A 27,359-nucleotide genomic window follows, 5' to 3' on the forward strand; every position below is an offset into this window, starting at 1 on the left:
TGGAAGCTGTACAGGTGACTACTGTCATGCTATGACATAGTCATGATGTTCAACACATCTTATTTGGTAGACTTAAGTGACACCTCCACTAGCTGTGCACAGGCTTTTAGGATATCCAGTGTACCACATCAACTGTATAATCAGTCAACTAAGGCTATAATTGGACCATGTGTGGACAATGTGCAACAGGGTGTAAACACATCACATCTACTGTGTGGCTACATGTCTCTGGCCATCCCCCATGGCCATGTGTGAACATGTGTTGGCCAAATGTTTGTGATGGCCGTCTATCTCACATGTCTGTGTTGTCCCATATGACATACACCCATAGATGTCAGATATGTCAACATCCACAGGGCTATGCAGACAACGGGTTGTATATTCGGTATGTGGGGTATGTGTTATGGAATTGTGTGACAATATTGCAGCCAGAACACTATGTGTCTGGGACATGTCAGATGGCACATCACAATGTGTGCACCCATTGCAGGGGCATATAACACAATGGTGACTCCTGTGGGCTGCCCATATCCCAGCTCACTGTGTGGTACTGTTTGCGTACCACACATGTGTTGTTCCAATGTATAGTACATATGCTTACATTAATGATTAAGGTATAAAACCTGGTGAACACAGAGGCTCTTTATTCAGATGAAGTTTCCAGTGTTTGGAGATGAAAGTGAATTTTAAACTGTTTTGTATCGCTAAATAAATTTTTATGTATTATCTACTTCGGATGTTTTTTGGACTACTTGTGGATTATTATCATGGGACAGCCTTTATTGGATCCTGTACTACTGGGGAAATTGTGATTTACTAGTTTTTGATTCATTCCCCACTTTCCATTTTTTCTATTTTTTACTGATCGGTCTTCCAATGGATGTGCAGGATTGCCGAGGACCCACACAACCCAGGAACGAACAATCCCTTATCGGAGAGCTAACTAGGCTTATACAAGCCTTTACGCAGCTGGAAAGCAGTACCCAGGACAATGAGGACTCTATTTCATGTGCACAGCCTGTGCGAACCAAGCAGACTAATCACAATAACTCTAGCAGGAGATTTTCCGGCGATAGCGGACCACCACGCAGTGAACAGAGGTATGGGGAATGGAATGATACGCCACATAATGACAATGACTCATTTCTTCTAAAATACGCCAATATTAATGTAACTGACTGGTTAAATAAAAGTTTTGGAGCTACTGAACAACGTGAACAGAGACAGAGACAAAACGGGCAGGACACTACTTACTCTGAGAAATGTAAGCTCCTTAAAAAATACATGTTAAAATTTAAACATTTAAACTTAGACAACTGGTTTCTGTCTGAATGTTTGAAAAGGAAACATGCGGCTAAGGGGCTTAGATTAAACAAGTTCCCAAATGACATTTTCGTGGGTTCTACGCTGTATAAGGAGATTGTGGATATTTTGAATAACTGTGGTTTGGCATTGATAAAAGTTATGATTATTAACAATAACAGTTTGATTGATGAACTTAACATCAAAATAGACAAAATTAACAAAGAAATATGTGATGATTTACTGTTCACTGTGAGAGAATACAAAAGTGATTATTTCAGAGTGTTCAATGATGTGGACAACATTATAGTTAAGAATCAAAAAAGAAAAATGGGTAAATTAGATAGAGATGATTGGGCATACGAACACCAACACGCATATGTATTAGGGCACAACACTAACAAACAGACTTATGGGCCACCTAGGGGAAGATACATACAAAATAATTATAACCGACAAAAAAATACTAGGTCTGGTCAGTGAAGACATCACAGTTATGGTTATGAAACTAGTGATACTGTTAACACAGATATGTATAATTATCAGGGTGAATGTAGTGACTTTGAAATCCCTTTAGAACAGGAAGGACCGAGAAGGTCCGAGAGAATACGGAACATGCATACACACCAAACATATGCACAAGTAACCAACAACTATGTTCGGAGACACTGAAGGAATTTTCTTCCAACAACAACACTACACAGAACATCAATGTCCATGACAACACAGAACTAAACAGGGACAATACTATAGATCAAGGATACACAAAATTTGCTTTGTTTGATATTAACCTCAGAAACCAAATGATATGTGTAGACACACACATGAATTTTTCGCTCTCTAATGATGACATCATAGAGGACAACAGGACACACGATGTTACAGATATAGAGAGGAATAATATCATAGTTAGTCAACCAAACAGTGAATTTTTCATATATAACTACACTGATATCAAAATTGAGGATAGACATTTTTCACTTTTCAAAAAGGGTTTCACCTTTGTTCCAGTCACAAGAATGGACATGGCTGAGATGATATTAGACATAAGGCTTTTTAACAGGAAGTTAAATTTGGAAATTCTGGCCAACTCTAATGATTTAGGGAACAATGTTGCACCCAGTGCTAATAAGAACATATATTGTGACGTTTTGAAAAGGAAAAGTACATTTAACCCACCTCTACAAAGCGATATCAGCAATTTTGAAAAATTGGTAATTAATGAGGTTAGAATGTTGTAGTGTCATCATGAACACAACTTTTACAAATCAAATCTTACTATAGAAGAAAAAACAACCTTGGAAGAAATAAAACAGTGTTATTCGGATGTCAGGTTTATGAAACCTGACAAAGGGGCTGGGGTGGTACTAATGAATAAGTGGTCGTATACAGCAAAAATGATGGATATATTGAACATACAGGGTAGATATTCAATCATTTCTACCAATGAACTTAATATTGCGTACCATAAGATTGATTTGACTATAGAAGACAATTTGATGCAAGGTCTATTTGATGAAAAGTTATACAGATTTTTTAAAGTAGAAAAACCTTTTTTATCCACTATGTTTGGTATTCCCAAGATTCACAAAGGTGTTGAAAATCCACCTTTGAGGCCAATTGTAACATCAGAAGGCTCAAAAACTCAACCTTTGGCCATATACATTGATAGTAAACTAAAGCCCTTCTACAAACTATATACACACATCTTAATTGACTCTTGGGATTTACTAAGGAAAATAAACCAATTAACATTTGAATCACATTATTCATTTTTAACAATAGATGTTAAAGACTTATTTTCTGTGATTCCACATGATATTGGACTCGAATGGTTTGAATACATGTTAATAGAATTCAAATTTTTGAACGACAATGAATTCAGATTAATCCTGGAAAATATAGAAATAGTATTAAAGAACAACTTCATTTATTTCCAGGACGAAATTTATCAACAACTTGATGGTGTGGCAATGGGGGCAGCTTGTGCCCCCATTTTCGCCAACATTGTTATGTTGTTCTGGGAAAAACATTTTGTTTTTAATTCACCATTTATGGTCAATATAGTCAAATACTTTCGTTTTTTGGATGACATATTGATAGTTTGGAATGGGACACAAGATGAGGCACTAAGAGCCTTGGACTATTTTAACAATTCCACTACATTCCTTCAGTTCACATTTGAATTCAGTATGGAAAGAATACATTTCCTAGATATCAGTATTAGAAAAGATTATGAACAAGGAATATATGTATCTAACATATTTAGAAAGACATGTTTTTCTAATTCTTACCTCCACTACTGTAGTAACCACCCACCCCTACAAAAGAAGAATATTATCAAGGGACAAATGGTCAGGGTGGCCCAAATGACATCAAGATATACTGAATTTATTGAAGAATTGGAATATGTACACAGATTATTTTCAGAGAGAGGCTACCCGGATTCCATTATTATTCCCTTAAAGGAAGAAGTGACAAAAGGTTGGGGAATTAAATATATTCCGTTACTGAATAAGGAAGTCACGACGGACAATGTTTTAAACACGAACCCTGAGTCCACCACTTATGAAGTTAGTAACAGTACTGTAACTAACATGAATACTCCATTTTTTGTTATGACATATAACACTAACACTAATTTAATAAAGAAAACTATTAATAGTATATGGGAGTTCTTTAAGAATATGCCAAATAGATCAGAAATATTTGATAGACGTGTATGTTATAGCTTCCAAAGGGGACCAAATTTAAAGGCCATTTTTGAGAAAAAGAAGGAAGTAAGAGACAAAAGGAAGAAAGGCACTTTTCGATGTGAAAGATGTGCCCAATGTACATTTTTAGAAAATAAAGAGGAATTACAGGTACCGACTATTCCCATTAGGTTAAAAGGAAAACAATATTGCACATGTTACACTAGTGGGGTTGTATACTTGGCCTATTGTATTTCATGTTGGGGACACTATGTGGGTAAAACAGAAAGACATCTGTGGCAGAGAATTTATGAGCATATTTATGACATAAAAAAGAAGGAGGCAAATGCCCTTTACCACCATATGCTTTGCTGTAAGGGAGCCCATTTTAAGTTTTGGATCTTGGAAGTAGTACCCAGGAACAATAGAGGGGGGGATTGGGAAAACCAACTCTGTTACTGTGAATTGATCTGGCAACTGAAATTGGATTCCAACACACCCCCAGGGATGAACGACCATGTGTCCCTTTTACCTGCCCTAAAATTAAGGTCAAATAAAATAAAACCAACCAAAAATAGAAAAAATACAAAGAAGTAGAATAGAATGTAATTTATATTTTTAACCATGTCTATTACATGTGTTTTTAGATATAACTTTTAACATTTGGTAGCTATTTATTTATCTATTGAATATGTATTTAATTATATATTATGTTTCATTAAATCAATTTTAAGGGATATATTTATATCATACACCCATACCATTTTCTATTTATACCCATACTTAAGCTAAGATATTTACATTTGGACTGATGCATAGGAGGTTTGAGCGGTGTGTACTCCATGCACGAACTGTATGGTATTTTGTATGTACTTGATTTGGCAGGCAACTGTTGCGAAATTGTCATGAATGATTTTGCTGACTATTTACATAGTGCACAGGTAAATTTGTGTTGTTGAGTGCACTGCATTTGGTCGGCGCTTGTGTTTCAGAAAAAATGTGTATATGTAAAATTTTGTTGTGTGACTTTAAATGCAGCTTGTTTAATCAATTCATTAAGTTGTTGAATTAAATTAAATTCAGTTAATTAATGATTAAGGTATAAAACCTGGTTATAACATAGGCACTTTATTCTGATGAAGTTTCCAGTGTTTGGAGATGACAGCGAATTTTAAACTGTTTTGTATCGCTAAATAAATTTTTACGTATTATCTACTTCGGATGTTTTTTGGACTACTTGTGGATTATTATCGTGGGACAGCCTTTATTGGATCCTGTACTACTGGGGAAATTGTGATTTACTAGTTTTTGATTCATTACCCACTTTCCATTTTTTCTATTTTTTACATATGCTTACATTGTACAACACCTCCACCGTTGTATGCACAGCTGTCCACACATGTAACAATGACAGATACTGTGGTTTCATGTCGGTGTATCATTTCATTTGTATATATTGCACATGGGTAGCCAGTGTGAATGATGGGAGATGCGACCTGTATATCATGACTAGACCAAACATCAAGTGTACAAGTGTTAACTGGCCACATGGCGAATAGATCTATGTTCAACATGCCTGATACTGATGACAGTCTCACCTGCAATGGACTGATGTCTGTGTGGCATGCCAGAGGTACCTGTATAGGGGTGACACAGCAGTTTGAACATTATCCATGACTGTATGACAGCCACAGGGTGCACTGTGCATGTTAACACATTTGCCTGTACAATAGCATAATAGTATGCACATGTGTGCATACACAGGGTAGCATACTGTAGTATGCAGCATGTGTGTAAACATACCTTGCATATGATGTTACATTATGTAATGTACAGTGACACATGCAACTAAATGGGATATAATAGTCACATGTGCAGTACTGACTTACCAGGCAACTCCAGGCTCATTGGTTGGGAGACACCCACCTCCATGATGGCAGCTAGTGTTTGTGGATGCTGTTCTGAGGGTGTCCCCAGACTGGCCAGTAGCTCCTCGGTGGGTGTGAGTGGGGGCTGGGTTGGTGGCCCACCACCTGTTCCACCTTGTTCCCTGGTGATTGCAGTGGCATGCTGTTTCGCATGTTGTATCAAGTCCGTGCAGTGTCTGCGCACCTGCTGGTAGGTGCGGTTATGGCCACCCACATCATTAACCCTCCTGCGAAGGTCCTGCCACAGGTCATCATGCTGCTGGGCATGCTGTGGCACATGGCTGAACAACACCTCATAGTTCTCATGGAGGTACGGGATGAGGACATCATCCTCCTGGTGGCTGTACGCTGGCAGGCGTGAACGAGGCATTATCTGTAAGACATAATGATGGTGACAGGTCACAGTATCACAGAGATGTGCAGAGATACTGCTGCACATACATTTGTATTAAATCTAGTAATCTGCACAGTTATCTTTGCAAATAATCATGACACTGACACGACTGACATGTTTGTGTCCTACACATGTAACACCCGTTATGCATTGGATATCATCACCATATATGTGTGTCACCTCATTACATTGTTCATACTCCATGTGAATGCTGTCTTGATGTGGGCATGTCTGTTTGCCTGCACTGGTGTTCTTACCTATCAGCACATGCCTGGATGTGTCCACAGTAATGGTGTTGACCTTGATGCTATGTATATGTCACATATCAACACATACACTGCCTTAATGGACTTCAGCAGTGACAATGCACACATACGCAAGGAAACCTTTACATGCATGTGTTTTGCCATATACATCTACACGGCACTGTACAGCAGTTCAACATCCTGCCACGGATCGTCTGTGTTGCACATGTAATAGACATGGGACAATGGCTACCCGGACGTCATTCGCAGGGATGGTTATCAACTATAGCATGTACAGGCAAGGTTTCCTAGCTGTATCCGACAGCCATTTTGCCATTGTGAGGTGCATCAGTGCCACATTACTGATCCAGACAGTTGATAATACATCTACCATGCGGTCATCACACCATGTATGACAGAGATGACATATGCAGCTTTGATGGACAGGGTTGCATGGTATGACGGGAGTATGTCACATGTATGGCACAGGGATCTGTCCAGCATGTGGCGATCCTGGTAGTAGGACGGTGGCTGTCCATGACATATGTCTTTCAGATCAGGATATGTACGTGTAGCATGTCCAACATCATAGTGTAGCACATGTCTTTATGCAAGGTAGCCAGCATGCTGAATAGTGGAGGTGAGGATTGTGAAGGCTGGTATTGCCCATCCACGCATGGCCAATACCCCTTAAAGGTGATATGTGATCCAATATTGGTCACCCAAATGCTGAGTATGCCTGTCCAATGATCTCCATGCTCATGGATGGCACCCTGTCATGACATGGGTGCCTCATATGACTACCTAATAGGCCTGGAGACGTCACCATCTCAGGGAGATGAACTGAACAGCACCATCGCTTACACAGTGTCCATAATGTTGACCGCAGCCTAGGTGGTAGTTAATGGGTACAGGGATATTCACCTAGCGGTGACAATGCTAATATCATCTGTCAGATTGTGCACATATGTCACACACCTCACCCACAAAGCCCATTCTGTATGTTGTCCACAACACTGAGACAGCTATTGCTCATAGGTCATGGCCATTCACATCCTTACATACACAGATGCCTCACATTTGTCTGTGTGGTATGGGCTACAATGAGGGGGGAGTACAACACATTAACCCTGTTTTACTGTAGCTGCCACTGGTGTGATATACACATGTCACTCTGACACCTTTTGTAGTGATGATTCTGTCAACAGGCCACTGGTAGAACACTCCTGTGACATACAAAAGTACATGTAGTCAAACATCCGTACTGTCATCTATGTCTGCACTGCTAACATCTACGTTGATAAAGGTTCATGGACTTGCAAACTATACTCAGCAGGGTAATAGTGCAGTGCCTCCAATTATGACTGTTGTCACCACTTGTGGGTTGATATTATCCAACACCCTATCTGTATTGCATTTTCATGCTCAGCACTTGTTCATAACTTGTGAGCACTTCATGAGCTACTAATTAATATAGCACCCATTCCAAACCATTTCTCACAAGTACACTGTCTGTCCTTACATTTCCAGCTTGATTACAGTACAACAGTTGTTGTACAACTGTAACTCACATATCTTGTGAGACATGGTTGAATATACAGGCATATCCAACTGTCACGTACCAGTGCTATTGCATGTCCATATGACGAATATGGCGTACATGTGGCAATAGAGCAATTGTCTCATGCACACAGTCAATGCTGACCTCCCAACATATGACACTACAGCCTGTGGGAGATGCACATATGTAGCCATGCTGGGGGTAATGCTCTCACCAACCCAGACTGAACCTGACAGTCATGTGGGGATGTGTAACATTTGCAACACACCCCACTCATCACATAGTCTCACAAAATCTCTTCCATCACATGCCACACATAGTATGAGTACAACTTTTGCAGAACCTCTCCATACTCTGTGTAGGCACCAAAGGCAGCCCCCATCACCAAACACAACAACAATAACTTATAGCCCACATACTCATGTGTGCCCATCACATACAGCCAATAGGGTGTTATAACATACACAACACACAAGTCATAGGTGACTCTGTAGGCGGTCACACTGATGTCCCACTCAGCAGGCTACACAAGGCGATAGTTGCTTACATCTAGCTGTCGGGTAACTGGTTCTGCAGCATAACCTATGCACCCATGCCACACCTCACCAGGTACAATTTGACTGTCATTCTCCATGTTAGTGTGACTGCCCTGGGATGCAACTTCACAGAATACATGTTCAGGGACATGCAATAGCTCACCGGTCTTGTAGCCCTGAAGGTATCGGCCAAGCCCTGAGGAGCATTATGCATTCATCCGGACATGATACCACTGTACAATGACTGACTGTTTCACTTCAACAGTTGCCTATGCTTCTGCTGTCATTCCACAGGCATCCAGTATCTGTTCGCTTTGACTGACATGGTCAGCAAAACATGATGCTTTGGCACAGATGACCTGCACCTGTCAGCCCTGGAAGTACAGATAACATGTAAGGCTCTTGCTGCTCCTATACTGCCTGTTTTGCACAGTTTCCAATAACATTCACCACGAGCATGGGAACAGGCAAGCAAAACATGGGGTCATATGACTCGATGCTTGACATCATCTCTGATGCACGCAGGCAAGGCACTCCTTATAATGGACCACTTCAATATCTCTGCAGTGACTGGGTCCTGCCTCTAGGCTCCACAGAGCACACCTGCACTGACAGGTTATACGCAGACCACACCTTTCAGTCATGTATACGCAGACCACACCTTTCAGTCATGTAACCTGGACCGGAACACCCATGGCTGAGGTGTTCCCATATTCCACTATGTTGTACACACCTCCTGGCTAGTTACTTAGCATGATGCATCAGAGGTGATCCACGTGCAACTAACTGTGGCCAGAACTGCTATACACATTGTAACATGCTACAGATTCAACAACATATGCCACGGTTCCCAGCCCTCATTTCTTGGTGTACTGGACAGTAGGGTTCAAACAGGTACTACTGATGTGAGACTGACACTACCCCACACTTAACTGGGATAGCCACTCATGTACCGACACATTAAGCCAAAGCTGTCCGGGATTCATAACCTCCACTCAGCTGGATCAACCCATGCACACCACCTCCAAGACCAACAATATCCTAGACATGGACACTATCAATATGTGATTGCTGTTCCACAACTGGGGTTATCCCCTCATTGGTGGTTTCTGAACATATGCTAATCACCCTTGTTATCCACATCCCGGCACCACACCCTTCACGGCATACACAGTACAAGATTACTACAATGCCTACTACAGATGTCTTATGACAGCAGTAATAAACGTCATGACACCCATGCAGATGGACAATGCACATACAAACGCTGAAACATACCCCAGTGCACTTCATTAGGACTTACACGACTGCATGGATCATGCTATTCCAAACAGAGCCATGATGGTACCCACCAGATAATGGACGCCACTCTGGGGGTCCAGTTCCATGGACATAATGTACAACAAAAGGTGGAGGCTGTTGCAATGTGGAGTACAATCCCATGGGTGGGGTAGCTCACTGGTTGGCCTCAGTAGGGCTATGGGATCCCTTATCACATACTCCAAACCTAGCTACATAAAATTACTGCAACACATTCCAGGGTGTACCACAAGGCATTATGGAGGTATGTCAGTAGTCAATGGCAATACCCACATCTGATTTGACATACAACAGTTACTCAGGAACATTACAGAACCGAGTGATATTGGCAACATCCTGGCAAATGGGTTCAATGCTAACATTACACCCTCTCACTCCCTACAGGGCCACAATCTATGCAGAAACATTGTGGTGCCCCTGTGACCACAACTACACAGTACTAACTTGCACTCTCTAAGGCCTGGAACACTGACTCCATGTGACCGTCCCACATCCTAGGCTGTGATTTACACAAACCTCTGAACAACAGATTCAGTAATAGCCTTGTATCAGACATTGTGGCCCCTGAATGGCACACAGCAACAGTTATCACACTCCACACAGATGGTGCCACAATGAACCAGAGGGACTATTGCCCTATACGCCTATCTGGACTGTTCTGCAAGGCTATGGGGCACATCATCATGGAAGTCATTCACAGAGACATTGGTGGGCTCCAGTCTTTGATGCCACCCAGGTTGGACTTGTTAGGGCTAGAGCATTGCTCCTACACCTGGAGGACTCCTTTGATACAGTTACTAGGGTAGTTGATGACGTTAAGGGGGTCCACATAGCCTACATTGTCCTCTCATTGGCTTTCAGCACCGTTCTCCATTCTGGTATTGACAACATACACATCCACCTGCACATCGAACCCTATGTCTCAGGATGTTATGCAAAGTGGCTCACGGACACAACCCACACAATGAGGGTAGCATACCATAGTACCTACTGTATTTCAGTTACACTTGGTGTACCATAGTCCTCAGTCATAGGGCCCCTCATGTTCGGTATATGTTCGGTATATGCTTCCCTGAGGTACAGGCTAGCACAGAGGGACTTTCCCTGACTAGCTTTCCAGACAACTGCATACAAAGCACCATGATTGATCCACCAGTTGATACTGACTCCTTCCATAAGGGTGTCACTGTGACGGATACCTGATATCAATATCATGGCCTCAAGCTGCATGACACAAGGTGCATGAACATCCCCTTTGCATTACACCAATCACCCACTGACTATCACATAGGTGGTAGTCCCCTACATACATGTCACATTGTACTTGATCGTAGTACACACGTATGTAGCACCCACTCCTTTGATAACCATTTTGCCAATGTGGCATGGATATCCTTCTACGTGGCCACCCTTATCTGTACTGGGTTTGTAGCTGGAACATAGGCACCCATTGTACCTCTGAACTCCTGACGTATACACACATTCAAGGGTGCAACACCCCTTTTAGGGTGTACCTTACAGAACAGCTATGGCTTTACATACCACAACATTAACACACCATGAGGATTATTGAGCTCCGAAGGTTGACGTATGCGGCAGAACTATGGACACCACGACTGTACATATTTGCATAGTGCATACTCAGGGGTGACCTCTGCTGAACATTCAGGGCCCATGTCCACAACAATATTCATGGATATACTCCATATAAGTGACATAAGCAAAAGCAACTGAGAGCAACATGCTCATGGATATGTGCACACACTCAACAATGAGTGGGATGTGCTTGAGGGTTACATTCCCAAACCAGACACTCATCATGCTTTGGAACATAATTCCTATGCACATCACGCAGGGACACTCAGTAGCACTGTTCATGTGATACCTCTCTTGGTGGATGGGAGAAACACATGTAAGCCAGGGATCACTGCAGTGGCTGTACTGTGCAGAGGTGCAGGTAACACATGGCTCTGCTGTTCACAGACAGGACACTACCCTGGAGAGGTGCCGCTGGTGTAAACACTGTAGTTGAGCTTACACATAGACTTGCCAAACAGCATAGTACCCCACTATGAATCTGTGAAGCTATTACATGTCCTTTGTGCATGGTTAATTGAGTAGCTCTTCCATTTTGATTAGCTATCATGCTGTTACAGTGTCCCATGTCTACAAGCCATATGTATCCTGTTATTGTATATTGTACATGCCAATAGATGATACCTTTGGTATGCATGATATGACTGTTATGCTGTGTAGAATATCTGACATATCTACGTACAATACTGTACACTACACATATTTTACATATTATCCCATAATGCAAAGCATACTTGCACAGCAGGACCACCTTAGGCATGCCATTGTCGTTATATGCCCATACACATGCCTACTGTGACAGTATATGAACATATACTATCCCCTGCTAGAGCACGTACTTTTTGGACATACCCTACCACTGACGGCGGGTGGTATGGAATTGTTCTGTTTAAATCCCTCATGTAGCATCCCTTGTGGTGTCTGTGATATTTACCTTGTGGCCCACTGCAGGACACACAATTTCTACAAGCGTTACTATGCTCAGCAAGACATCACTACATAATACATTTTCCCACTTTATGCATTGCGGACACTTTTAATTAAATACAAAACAGGTTATACATACACTAACATACTGAGTGTTCTACATACCTTGTTAGCATTCCGAACTTTTGTAACTATCTCTCTTACACTGTTTAAACAGTTCTATGGTATGAGCATACGGTTTGAATGTCTGGCAAGTCATCCTTATATACGTTGATACCTGTAACATGTGGTTTCCTGCCGCCAATTGGTGTTCCTGAGTAAATTATTACATGCACATCAGCTGTGCAGCTACTCCATTCGCCAATTATGCGGTAACAGTGGAGTATAATTGAATTCTCCACTTGGGCATTGCCCATTTGCCCTACCTTCGGGGAGACGGCCTGTATGTGTTTTGTTGTGTGTAAGTGCAACTGCTATGTGTAGAGACACGGATATTTTGGATTCATGTCCGCCGTGGATTGTGTGTGACGGCTAGAGTATGTAGTTTTACATGTGAGTGTACCTGTCATCTCAACCGTCTGATAAGGGACTATTGCAAACAAAACCTGTAACATCGTCGTCTGTAGCATTATACAACGGCTATGATTTCACATGGCGCCTTTAAAAATGTGTCTCTCACAAGGTATGTTAACGCTTCTGCAGATGTAATTGAGTGAGTGGATGTTTGTGCTGTTATTACAGTCTGTATTGTTATAGTTTCATGTGTGGGGGGATGTAGGTGGGTGTACGTAGCATATACAGGTTTGTGGGGCTTGCATTTCTACATATTCCATATATGTGTGTGGGCTCCTTCCCTAATTAAAGACCTATAAGTTAGTAGACTTTTGTTACGGGCATATACATTGGGCCATTGTTAATTGGTTTCTATATAGTATGTAGGTGAGGTTGATACTTCCATACCTCCAGAAATACAGCAATATGTAAAGGAATGCTACTAAATGACAGCTGTCCCGTGTATTTCTGTCCCAGATATTTGCACTCATTGCAGTTGTGTTGGTAACTGAACCTCTTTGGCATGGGTTGCCACCTTTTCAAATGGCCATAGTGGGACATTTGCGGGACACACATCGGTGTTTATAGGTCTACACATACCCATGGTCAGTACACAGGATAGCACATACTTTTATCCTGAATACATACTTATTCTTGTAGGACTTTGGCTACTTATCATATTTCATGTATCATTTACGTTTCTTACATACAGGCATAACTATTTAATGCAACTATTACATAATATATGGGACATAATAATGTCCTACAATCTCGGACATTTGCCCTTTTTAATGTTTTATGTCAAGGCACAACTGCCCAGGGAGGGGCTGTCCCTCCTAATGTGGGACAGGTGGTAACCGTATGCCTATGGTTAGCTATAACCACACCTACCGTAATGATCTACCTCCGAGTTAGCACTAACAGACACACAATGCAGACACACACACAGACACATTACAGTCACATGGAAATGCACACGGCACCCTCAACACACACATACACAGACTACGGCAATCAGAAACACAGTTGAACACAGTACCTACGTGGACCGCAACACCGGCAGCGGTAACTAAATGTCCCTTCATATCGTGATAATATTACTCACGGTTCTAGTGTTCCGGTACTGTGTTCTTTTGGTCTTTCAGCCTCTTGGTTACGTGTGTCAGTATGTGACACATTCCATAGTTGGCAGTATCCTATTTATTTGTACCTCCATGGTTGTGTACATGTCGTTGACTTATCTATATATTTGCAGATATCGGTGAATCCGTATATATCAACATATATCTCTCTATCACCCTTTCTATCTGTACTATATATATATGTATGTATATATATATATATATATATATATATATATATATATATATCTGACAGAGCGAGTGACAGGCAGAATACACCTTTCATTGTGGACTTGTCAGTGTATACTGTTTCCTGGACTACGCACATTTGTGTTTGAACCTGTCACATTACACACCTGCCGTAGGTACATCTTGGCTGCCATAGTGTTAGGAGATTGTGCACATGATTGCGTATTCTACTCCTGGCAGTGGTCGTTTTACTGTTCAGAGCAGGTACTATTAGAACAGGGGTGAATAATGCTGGTTTCACCTGTTCTGGACATCATTAACCGTGATCTGTGCGATATTCAGAGAAGCTTAGCCCGTTTTCGTGCATATCCGTAAAGTCATATTTAAATGATGCTTACCAGCCCTGGGCAACACATATTCCTGCTAATGTGTGCTAAACATGATCTGCTGACCTGCATCCAACATGCATTATTCGTGCCTTCGGGATTACATTACATCCCTTGCAGGACGTGGGACCGGGAACATGCACGACGGTCACTGCATTTACCACTTGGGCATCTGGGATTTGTACACGTGTTATGGCGTTTTGTATGTGGACTATACTACGGCTGTTACTCCATACTGCAATCACATGGGTAACTCAGTTAGTTTACATATGGATGAGTCCTATTAATGGTATGTCCATGTGATGTTTAATGGATGTGCTCCAGCATTGGGTATGTAAATCACAGTGAGCCACACACTATAATGTGCTACACCTTCAAACGAACATAGGTGGAGCATGCTGGGGTGACAGTTACCTGTCATGGGTACACTCCATGCCTTGACATGACATCCATGATTACATTATGTGAAGCCCCTCATTAACGCACCAGGGAATCCATGCAGAGTGTGTGGGGAACAGTGATTACACACATGGGATCCCACAATTGCCTCTGCCCCACTGAGCGACAGTTGGTTACTCGATGTTGTGGTGACAGCAGACACTGTTTGCCTCGATTGATGTATGGCCTCTGACAATCGGCCATGTACCTACTGATGTACCTGGGAACCTAGGATTCACACAGTAGCCCACCTATACATTACAATTTACAGGTGGTCGTGTGTGTGTGCTATCCATTTTACTGTGTGTGCAGGTGGAGAGGTGTGTCAGTCCATAGGGGCCTACACTGTCATAGTATGTGCTATACGTTCCCTCTTTGCCAAGGCATAGGCATATTGGGCACGCCTCCGTCTGCCTACTGGGGCTGGCATAGGGTGTTCGTGGTCTGAGTCCCTCTGTGCCTGTGATGGTCTTGGCAATTGCGGTGGGCTATGAGGGCCTTCACCATTTTGTCCCTGCTGCAGCTATTTCCACAGGATCATATTATGTAGCATGGCACATACTATGAAGATGTGGGCACAAGTGCCTGGAGAGTACTGCAAGGCTCCACCAGATGTGTCCAAGCAATGGAACCATGATTTCAGCATCCCGAATACACGCTCTATGATGATTCTGGTTTGTACGTGTGCCTCATTATGGCGTTCTTGCATGGGTATGTAAAAATTTCTAATGGGAGTCATCATCCACGGCTCATGTGCATAGCCAGCATCCCCACAAGGTGGCCATGTGGGATGTCCCCCCTGACAAATACATGATACAGCTGTGAGGCATGCCAGATATGGGAGTCATGGTAGCTTCCAGGGCTGCCAGCACACACATCCATGATAATGCCCTGGGCATTGCACATGACCTGGTAGTTGATGGAGTGGAATCCCTTACAGTTTATGTAGCACCTATCATGCTCATTGGGTGGTGACTTGATATGTATGTGCATGCAGTCTATAGCACCCAGTACCTCCGGGTAGTGTGCCACATGGTGGAAGTGACGCATATTGCTGGCCAACTCCTTCTGAGTTCGGGGGAAGTATATATGCTCATTGATATGTGGTAACATGGCATCCAGGAACTGGTGTAGTACCCTGGATGCTGATGCCTGTGAGATCCCCATTATATCTCCAGTTGGCCTTTGAAAGGTACCTGTGGCTAGTATTCACAAGCTTACACATACCTTCATGTCCACTGGGATGGGTTCCCCTCTGTTGTTTCTGGATCTCAGGTGTGGCCGGCACAGCTCAACTATTTGCTGTAAGATGTCCCTGTCCACCCTGTAATGCTCTACTATCTCCAGATCATGTAGCCCCTGGTAGGTTACCCTTGGCCTGAACACTCTTCTCCTCCTCCGGGGCCTGCGGTGGTTGTCAGCATCATCCTCCACAACCCTGTCAGTCTCTAACACATGGTGATGAATCACAGCTATGGCAGCTCCCAACATGTATATTTTAAAAGTTCCCCGTATGTTTACACCTATGGTGCAGGGTTTGGGAATACACAGGTGTGTGTGGGGTGCTTTCACACTTTATATTATTGTGCTGTGAACACCGATGATGTCATAGGGTGTGTATGTACGATCGTAGCTACAGGGTATCTTATGCGTTTTACAACAAGAACTACTATTGTGGCGCCTTTAGTGTTGAATTACATTTGGCTGCTGTGGATTACCTCTTGCCCTTCCCTTTATATTTCTTCATGTTAAACCTACCATTTTCTGGCATGCATCCAGCAGCCTGCTTTCATTTGTACTTTCCTAGACCTGGCTTATCTTGCGTAATGTGTTCTATTGCCGGTCTACTGCAGGTTTGCTTTGCTCTGCTATGACAGTTCTCCTTTCTTTGCAATCCGACACCTCCCCTATCCTGTTTTGCAGGTTTCTGTGAGCAGACTTGTCAGCTGCCGTCGATTGCCCACTGTGAGTTAATAGATGTTAATTGCTCAGTTGTACTCCAATTACCCTACTGCGGCATTTCTTTATTTTTTCCCCTGACCTTCCTGTTTGTGCTATGGTGCGCAGCGCGTGCATCCACTTACCGGGTTTCAGGCACGTTTTCATCCCCTTACACATGCACTTTTGGGCACCATATGTGCTCTCAGCTAAATGATGCTATACCTACCTTCCCACCCCTGTCCTGCAGCTTTGCTTAGCAACGGCCAGGCCAGATTTGCATTGCTCCAATGTGCTTACAGCTACGGTGGCACACCCCACTGCTGATGTCATGTATACCTCTGAGCCACTCCTCGGTGTTGTAGCTCTGCTCTGTATGGTACATCCTTTATCCGGCGGAACGTTTGCGATTCAGTATTACTTGCCTCATTTGCATGGCATTGACTACTAATTCATAGTTACCGCGCCGAACACTGTCACAGACCCTTAGCAACCCTTGCAGCTTGGTTGTGGTGTACCATGCATACCACTGAGTATTATGGTGAAATCCTGATTTGTATTACATTGCGATTTTGACATTTGTATATATTTTATTTGTGTTCCCGTTTGCGCACACATGCCCTGCGGCTGTACTTTGCGTTACTGTGGACATGACATTAAATGTTGTTTTTTAGGTGTTCTGCATCTTTTCTTATGCCATTGACTGTATATTTAAACATTGGCATATGTTAACTTTGTAATACATGCGTCTGGTCCGCTTTCATAGCTCTGATGTTCTGTTTTGAAAAATGTAAACCGTGTTTTTTGGTTTACATTTCTGTGGGCTTACGCTACGCCTGCACCACTTCATGTATCGCTATGTACCTTCATTTACATGGTGCGGCACTGCACATGGGGTGATTAGCATACCTAAGCTGAGGTCTGCGCAGATCTGGCGTACGCCGGTAGTGCACATGGAATTGGATCGTACCTGAATCGCTCAGTGGCCATATTTGGCATTATACCACCTACGCTACACCTGCACCTGGTGCAAGCTTCATGAATCCTGTGGAATAACTTTTTTATTAAATAATATCATTGTATACTAGCAATAACCCATGGCTGGGTGTCCGTAATGCTGGATTTACCCACATCCAGGAATGGGTTATTGCTATATCAGCCTCCAAAGAAGCTTCTTTTTGGATGAATGGAGGTAGCAACAGTCATCACCTTGCACAAGGGTGGGACATCAATTGAATCCATTATCTAGAGATCCATAAACCTGAGCAGCCTCATATACAAGTTTATGGAAAGGATTATTATGGAATTGATAAATAAAAATATAGGTATCCTACAAATTCTTGACCCAAACTGGTTCAGATTCTTTGAGGGAAAATCCTGCCTACCCAACATGGTTAACTTCTCTGAGATGGTTATTGAAGCAATGAATGAGGGAAAATCAGTACATGCTGCATATCAAGACCTCACAAAGGTTTTTAGCACCATCCCATACTCACGTATCATTAATAAATTTTCCAAGCTGAATGTAAATTGCAATGTCTTACAAATTAATTAGAAATTTGCTCAGAAACAGAAAACAAGAAAATCGGGCTGGGAAGCTCTTCTTCCTCCAAGAGACCTGTCACTAGTGATGTATCCCAGCATTCAGTCCTTGAGCCACTCCACTTTGTCATTTGCTTCCTGAAAGGCAAAACAAATTCTAGGTGTTTATGGCTGATTAGGTTTTCAGACGACTGTAAACTGGGTGTCATCATATGCTCCCCAGAGGACACTAAGATCCTTCAAGAGGGTATTTCCTATTTAAGTACCAAGAAATGTTTAATAACATCCTACAGCAAGCATGACTTATCTTCTAACAATCAAATTGACAAGACACTCTGGTAAACTAGTTTCTATTACAGGGCTCTGGAAACTTATGTTGCAAATGAATTGTCATTTAGTATCCACTATTGTGAGGAACTATTTTTTTTCATTACATAGCTTAAATCTAAAGGTATGGTGTTCGAGTCCATGGATGTAATCATTCCACTGTACTCAGCTCTGAACAATATGATGTCCCGTTTCATATGTACCTGTCCAAATACTTGACACAACTGAAATAACCAAAGTGCTTTCTCACTAAATAAACAAAAAGGAAGAAACAGTGGCCTAAAGTATGAAAACTATGCTGATCACCTTAAAGCCTTGTCAGTCTTTTCAGTATCTTAGAGGCTTCTGAGAAGTGAACTCTGCATCTAGTATAGAGCCTTAGCAGACCCTAGCCTGTCAGACCTGTTTCATATTCACAAGTCCAGTGGTAGCATTAACACTTGCTCAAATGATCTCAGTCCACTTTGCAACATAAATAAGACAGGTTGCAGGACTAGATTTGCATCACAGAGGATACCTTTTTAAGAAAGAGTCTTCCAGTCCACATAAAGCAAAGTACTTGTCTTACTCCTTTCTTTATAATTTCTCCAAATCTTTTGGGTTTCTAATACCATGACAGGAATGGACCCCATTCCTAAGTCAAAGTAAGATTAAAGTTCATAAATTTAGTATTGTTTCAATCTTTGATGTCAGCCAAAAGTGTTCTTCGCAGCACCTGCAATGTACCCAGTAATAACTCCTTCTGCAATACATACAAGGTTACATGTATCGGTAACATAGCTAAATATCATTGTAGAGTCTTTTTTATAAGACCCGTTGCTCCTACTACTATTGGAACCTCTGGGTGTCTTTCTTCCACATTGCTTTCATTTCTGCCTGCAAACCTTCATATTTTATAACTTTGCATCTCTGTACTCAAGACACTGTATTCACTGTAATTTCAATGATCAATGCTACTTTTGGCTTCTTTTCATGGACCACTATATCTGTTTTTCTCATATCTATCTTTTGAACTGCTGGTAATGGGTGATCCCAAGTGATGTAGACTTCATCATTTTCTATGACGTTTTGTGCTTCATGTCTTCAGTGTTTATCAGCCACTTCAGTACCATAATGTTTGCACAATACCCAGTGCAACAGCCTTGCCACATTATTGTGCCTTTCAGCATACAGTCCTTCTGTTATTAGTATGTCACAACCAGCAACAAAGTGTGCAACTGTCTCCAATTCTGTTTTACAAAACCTACATTTGTCTGTTTCTCCCACATGTTCAATGATCTTTGTAAACCAACGTGTGCATAACATACTATCTTGGGCCACCAATATTGTCCTTTTATCTTTTGGTTTGAATTTGCTGCTCCTTTACCATTCCTGCATTTGATCCAGATCAACATAAGGTTCTTCCAGAAGTTTTCTATACTTGGAACTATATTTAAGCATTTTCCATATTTCTTGCCTTCTCATCTGATCCTTCATATGTTCCTTCTTTTACTTTTGGCACATTCAGTTGCTGCATGATTTTTATCTACTTCTGGTTTGATTTTTATTCCTGCTTAACACCAATATGCCTCTGCTAGACTAAGCAAGGACGTCATCTTAGATTTATTCTCCTCATGTTTCAAAACTTTCACTATGTTTGGGTCTTTTGAGGTCTGTAGATATGTGTGCAGTCCCACAACTGCAGATCTGTACATGTATTCAAGTTCAAAGAGGTCCATACCTCCTTCAGAACGGGGAATATAGAATCTTGGTATGCACTGATTTTTATAAATTATTTGTTGATCATGAAGCAACCTTCTTGTTTTCCTGTCTAATCTATCCAACACATTTTGGGGCCAGTCAATCACTCCAAAACTGTAAGTTAGGACAGGAATAGCAAATTGGTTTATTGGTTTATAGCTTGAATTTTGTTCCTAGATGGCAATGCTGTTTTCAGTATTAATGTAAGTCTTCTAAAATATTCCTTACTAAGTTTTATTCACATTTATTCCTGTTTTATTGTTGATCCTTCATCAGTTCCCAAATATTTATACACTCCCTCTTGCTCAAGTTCTTTTATATCACATTCTTGTCCCAAACTGATGGTTTCTTGGTGCTGCAGTTTTCCCGCTTTAAAGATCACTTTTGCACATTTATCAAGAACAAATGACATTCTTATATCATCTGAAAAAGTTTTGACTACTTGCAGTTGTGCTTTCAGTCCCTCATCTGATGAGCTATACAGTTTTAAATAATCGACAAAGAAAAGATGACAGGTATTTACACTGTCATTTTCTAAGAGGCAAATTATAGCCATGGCCTAATCTGTTAAGTATTTAACTTAAAGGGTTAAGGGCAAGACAGAATAGTAGCGGTGACAGGGAGTCACCACCCTGGACTATCCCCCTTTAAATTTTTATTATTGGAATAATAATTTGTCCTTTATCACGGCTTAATCACAAAGTAGTCTGCCACTGTTTTATGGTCACTGTAATGTAATTGATCAGTGTAGGGTGTGTCTTATACATTTTTAAGCACTTTTTTATCCATGAATGTGGGATACTATCAAATGCCATACTTAGATTCTTCCCCCTTTTTACAGTTCTCCTTTATGACTTTATTTAGCAACAGATGATCATTTGTTCCATATGACTTTCTTTTATTAACCTTTTGTTCTATTGCCATGACTGAATTTTCTTCTAAATGACTATAAGCTCTGTCAGCATCAGTTCCAATGTATAGTTTATACATCATTGGAAAGCAAGTTATTGGTATATAATGTTTTAGGATAACTTGCAGGTTCACTCTTAAGTAAGAACATTGTTTTTCCTGTTGGTAACCAGGTTGGTGTCTGTTCGGGGTGCACATATAGATAGTTTTTACTCATGGCTAAATCATTGTGCAATGATATTAATACTTTTGGCCAGATGTTAGGTACTGCATCTGGGCCTGGGGTATTCCAGCTGGAGGGTTTTCTTAAATGTATCCCAATCTCTCTGGCTGTTACTTCATCCCATTGCATATCCTGTACCTTTAAACTTCTCATCCTTTCATTGACTTCTTCTATCCATTTAGCATCTTTGTTATGTTCCACGGGATCTTCATAGCTATTTCTCCAAAATGTACGTATTTCTTTTTTTAGGTGGTCTTTGAATTCCATTTACATTGTTTCCCAATTATCTATGGAACATTTTAAGGTCATCAGTAAATTGCTTATTTTGTACTTTTCCTTTATATTTATGTGTGTATCTTCTAAGTTTTACTGGCTGTGCTGAGATTTGTAGTTTATTATTTGCAATGGCGCAAGATAGCTCCTGATAGTTTATAATATTGCACATTGCTTTTATCACATCTTTCTGTTGATCTGTTCCCTCTTCTATACTCTTCTAACAGTGACACTTCTAGTCTTAATTTCTTTATAGTTTTCTTTATTCAATACTTCCATGATGGTATTCAATGTATCCCCTTCCTTACCCTTACTACCCAGAGTTCTTGTGGTAGAATTTTATCTGTTATTAATTTAGCTGCACAGTAACATATCCTGTTAACTTCTTTTGTATTGCATGGATCGCTATGGACAGTCCTAATTGCTGTATTCATTTGTTTTATCAGACTTCTGATTTTTTGAGTTTTATTGACCTTCTGCAGTCTTTCATTAATCTTAATATGTCTATCTCTATTAAATCAAGCAACTGTTCTCTTCTTGTTTTCTTCTAAACTAAGGGCACATTTTTTGTGCTCCATTTCCTGAGGACATACTACAGAAAGTTCTATAGCATTTTCCTGCAGCACAATTCTCTTCAATTTCATCCTGTGTCATCCATTGGTCTATTACATGGTAACTCACTGGCCTATCACTCCTTAACAATGACTGCTTTATAGTTGCAGTTTCCTGTTCCTTCCCTTGCTGTCCAACTTCAAGTGAACGTTTATACTGATTTGCTGCGGAAGGCTCCAAAATATCTTCATATGGCAACTGCCCAGTTGCTTTCCATTCCACTGGTTTCTCCTTAATTTGGATGTCTGTTGCTCTATCCTGCTGTGGTGCTTTCTGAGTTAGATTTTCTACACTGAGTCCTTCACTTTGCAGATACTCTATAACCTCAGTTTCTATTTCTTAACCTTCTCCTTTACTAATCTTCGTTTCTTCTTTTCCACTTTGTTTTCTTATTTTTTGTGTTGCAAAGCTTTCCATGTATGAATTCCTTTGCCTGTATTTCTCTTCAAATATCTTTGGTGCTGCTGTTTTTGTATTAATTAATTTTGCTTTCTCTTTGCATAAACATCACACCACATTAAACCCCCTTTTCTTTCTCATATCCATATTTCTTTTTCAGATGTCTCCTGATTTTCCTCTTTCTCTTTACTTTGGGGGCATCTTCCATCAAGCTGTGATGTAACCTGTGTAAGACCTTCTACACCAAATCCTTCACTTTGCAGGCACTCCATAACTTCAACTTCTATTTTTTTAACTTCTACTTTACTAATCTTCTTTTCTGCATTTCCTCTTTGTGATATTGTTTTTTTTATTGTGACATTTTCCATATCTGTATCACTTTGCCTGTATTTCTCTTTGAATTTCTTTGGGGCTGTCTTTTTTGTAATGATTAATGTGGCTTTCACCTTTGCATAACTATTGCACCATATCACATCTCTCTTTCTTTCCCATGTCCATATTTCTTTTTTGTACTTTTCAAAAATCTCTAGGTTTTGTTGTTTATATTTTTGCACTTCCTCAGATGCTTCTTTTTCCAAACAGATCAAATTATTTTTGTCTATATATTGTTTTTCACAAATATTTTGTATTAATGAACACAATTTTTTATTTGAAGCTTCTGACAGTTTTTCTTGTAGAAGTATGTTTATTTCCTCTAATTTGTCTCTTAATCTTTTTTGTTAAAAGCCTATGCTTACATTGTCATGGTAGTTTTTAGCTCTTTTATGAGTATGAAAAACCCAGAGGTGGGCATAACAAGGATATGTTAGGATAGTTACTTGTCGCTTCTCTCTATGAGGGACAAGGGTGTTAAACCAGTGGTAATATAATTTGGATGAATGGATGAGAAACCATACATTTACCACTGGTTTAACATCCTTGTCCTTCATAGAGAGAAGTGACACATAACTATCCTAACGTATCCTTGTTATGCCTACCACTGGGTTATTCATACTCATAAAAGGGCTAAAAACTGCCATGGCAATGTAAGCATAGTCTTAAGGTCTTTACAGATCAATAACTTAGAAAGTACCAATAAGCCTATGAACCTATCGACCTATTAAGTAAGGAGGATAGGCATGCCTGTCTGCAGGAGAGGAGAACAGACTGGGATGTCCAAAGTTATGTCTCTCAGAAGAGGGGCAGTTATGTAAAGATGACCCAAGGTTAAGCACGTTCCTAGCAACCCACTTTGCAGCAACCCAAACTACAAGTGCATGGGGGCTTGCAGTCAAGAGAGAAGGGCATAGTGGCTCACATGGTGACAATAAATACACTGGGATTTTAAGGATGACAGAGAGGGCACAACATTCTCCTCATGACTGACTGAGTGAATGTTGTACTATCTATTGATGGGTAGTGAATGAGCAGTTGTAGCATTTCAATGAGCAACAAGCACAGGGGACTTAAAAAGTATACAAAAAAAAAAAAACGGATGAAGCTTGAGGCATATGTCACATGTCCAGAATTTCAAAAATTGTGGTGTGCAAATGTGGATGTGACAGTCTTCACAATGGTGTACAGCATCAGTGATCCCTATGTGTTTTACTCTGGTTGTCAGTATTAGCAATGAGCAGTAAGTAAATGGATATGGTAATTAATAAAAGGCAGTACCCACTGTTATTCTCTTAATAAGGCTACTATAACATAAGCAGTCCATTGCTGTAGTTCTTGCTCTAGAAACATGGAGCTTGTTGCACAGGCCAAATCTGCAGGATATTTGTGCACGGTCTGGGAGGGGTAATCATTTCAAATGTCAGAACCCACGAGACAGAGTTCCAAAATAAGGAGACTCATTAGCCAAAAAATTGGACTTACATATATTAAGTCAGAGATGGTCATTAATCTAAATATTGCCTTTTATCTAAGGTATGACAGCCTCAGAGTTAGGATATATAAGCTCATAGGGTGGAAGTCCACACATCAGGGTGCAGGGGGTTTGACTCCCTGTAAAACAGACGTTTAAAGAAAGGTGAATGTTCGAGATTCTGATATTATTTTTTTTCTGAGTGTCATTACTTGGCATATCTAGTGCCAGCATTTCAATAAGGAGCCTGTCTGGGATTACACAGTCTAACAGCAGTTCTGTTCAGGTGTATAGTTACACTGCTGCCATGATGGCACACAAGCTGGACAGCACATAACCACCTTAAGGGACTATGCACTTCCTGTAACTACAGTAGCCTCTAATGACAACGTTAATGGACTTATATGTAGTTATATATTATATATAGGAAGTGGGGGATAAGGCACTTGGCATGCTTGTGCAACTCAATAAGTAAGAAAAGATCACAAAAGAAAGAAGAACTATGTAAAGTGTTACTTTCTTATAATTTTTTCAATATTTGTTAGAGTTCTTTAAGATTTTTATCTATTACAAATTAGAGTCATCAAGTGACATCTTACTTTGTAAATATCTGAATATCATGCTAATTCTATATTACAGACCTAAGTAAGCAGTTTGTTTATTCATTCATTTATTTATTTATTTGCATTTACTTGTGCTTGTTGATCATGTTGTAAGGCTTTTCCACAAGGGATAAGCACCAGCCACAGCCTAGGAGTTATAACACAGAAAGAAAGGAATACAGCAGTGTAAAACAATCCAAGGTAATAGCATAGCAGTGACACATAGGCATGCAAGGGAGGTAATGAACATTCAGGAAGGAAGACATTTAGACAGGTAACTGTGTTGATGAATAAAACATAAGCATATACATTGGTAAATAGCAAGGTGATATTTACATCCTGTAAAGGTGTGAATATATGCATACAATAACAGGAGGAAAGGAGAATGAAGGAATTACGGAGAAGCTTGGGGATTAGTGACATATAAAAAAGGTGAGAGTTGAGGATGGTTGGAAGATACAGATGTGGGTGTAGAGAGACTGTGAGAAGAGTACTAACAAAAAGCCATATGATTAGTGTACTGGAATAGAATAACAGACATGGGTATATCCCTGGGTGAATGGGCTTATATTATGGGAAATGAATGAAGCTTTTGCATACTTTGTTATTTTATAGGAAGGAGTGTAGCTGAGACCTGAAGTGAGTGTAGTTTATAATACAAAACATTTCTTTGAAGATTGCATCTCCAAATTTGGGTGTAAGTATGGAAAATACATGGTCTGTAGAAGACAGTGAATGTTTAGCCCTGGCTGATATATTGGCATTGTTGGCTTTTCACTAAATGTGGTAGAGAATTTCTCAAATGATAAGCCTGTGACAGTGTGAGGGCTGTGGACTCACTATAAAGTGTTTTGTAGACCATGTAGATGTATATTCAGGCTGCTCATTCCTTTATGGGGAGACAGCATGCAGGAGTGCACCAGAGTGGTGTTCATTCTTGGAGCCAGTAACAAAAATTGACAAATTTTATCTGAAAGAGTTTGTAGGACTCTATTGATGATATAGGCAAGTAATGACAAATCATATTTGAGATGGGGTTGTACGACAGTTAGGCAATTCACCATTACATTTCTAGAAGCTCTATGAAAATGAGTAAATGATTCCCCGAAGTACATACTACTATTAAAGACTATTTGCAGAACTGTTAAACAATATAGAATTGAACTTTCTATTACTGTTGTCATATCTTGTCTTCATGTAACTTTTCTCTCTTTTGCTTAGATATTTTCGTTTGCTAGATGTGAGACCAGTGATTATCTTAATAGACAGCAGGACAGGGTATTTGTAGAGGGTCTATATTAAATCATCGAATGCTTAAAATAGCGAACACTGATTTATCGACCCTTTAAGAGCAAAAGCTGACAATCCCAAAGAAAAAAAATCGCTGGGCTGTTTTTGGGACTTTGCCATTTCCTCCACTGCGGTGCAATCTCGGAGTTGGCATATTTAAGTAGGGGGGTGTAGGGGGCACAGCTCCCCACATCGGGGGGTGTGGTGGGTGAAGACCCCCACTTTATTTTGTGTTTTGAACTTTTTTTTTTTTTTTTTTGTTGAACAGCAATTTTTATCCCTGGGAAAAAATTGCTGTTCCATGTCTTCGAGATTATCAACTTTCGCAGTTAAAGGGTTGATAAATCAAGGTTCACTACTTTAAGCATTCACTGATTTAACATAGACCCTTTGTAGACATAGTATGTAGTTGCACAAGTGCTTTCTGTGCATTATTGTTAGTGTGCCACCATTCATTACAGTGATGAATA

The 27,359-nt window shown here is 40.6% G+C and overlaps 1 protein-coding gene across 1 annotated transcript in view; it reads left to right on the forward strand.

Moving 5' to 3' along the window:
- Positions 1-27,359, forward strand: part of LOC122800843 — a 1,417,490-nt gene that overhangs the window by 540,276 nt on the left and 849,855 nt on the right. The gene's annotated exons all lie outside the window — the stretch shown is intronic.

Source organism: Protopterus annectens, chromosome 4.part1 (assembly GCF_019279795.1).
Source record: "Protopterus annectens isolate FY-2018-M chromosome 4.part1, PAN1.0, whole genome shotgun sequence".
Lineage (NCBI taxonomy): Eukaryota > Metazoa > Chordata > Ceratodontiformes > Protopteridae > Protopterus > Protopterus annectens.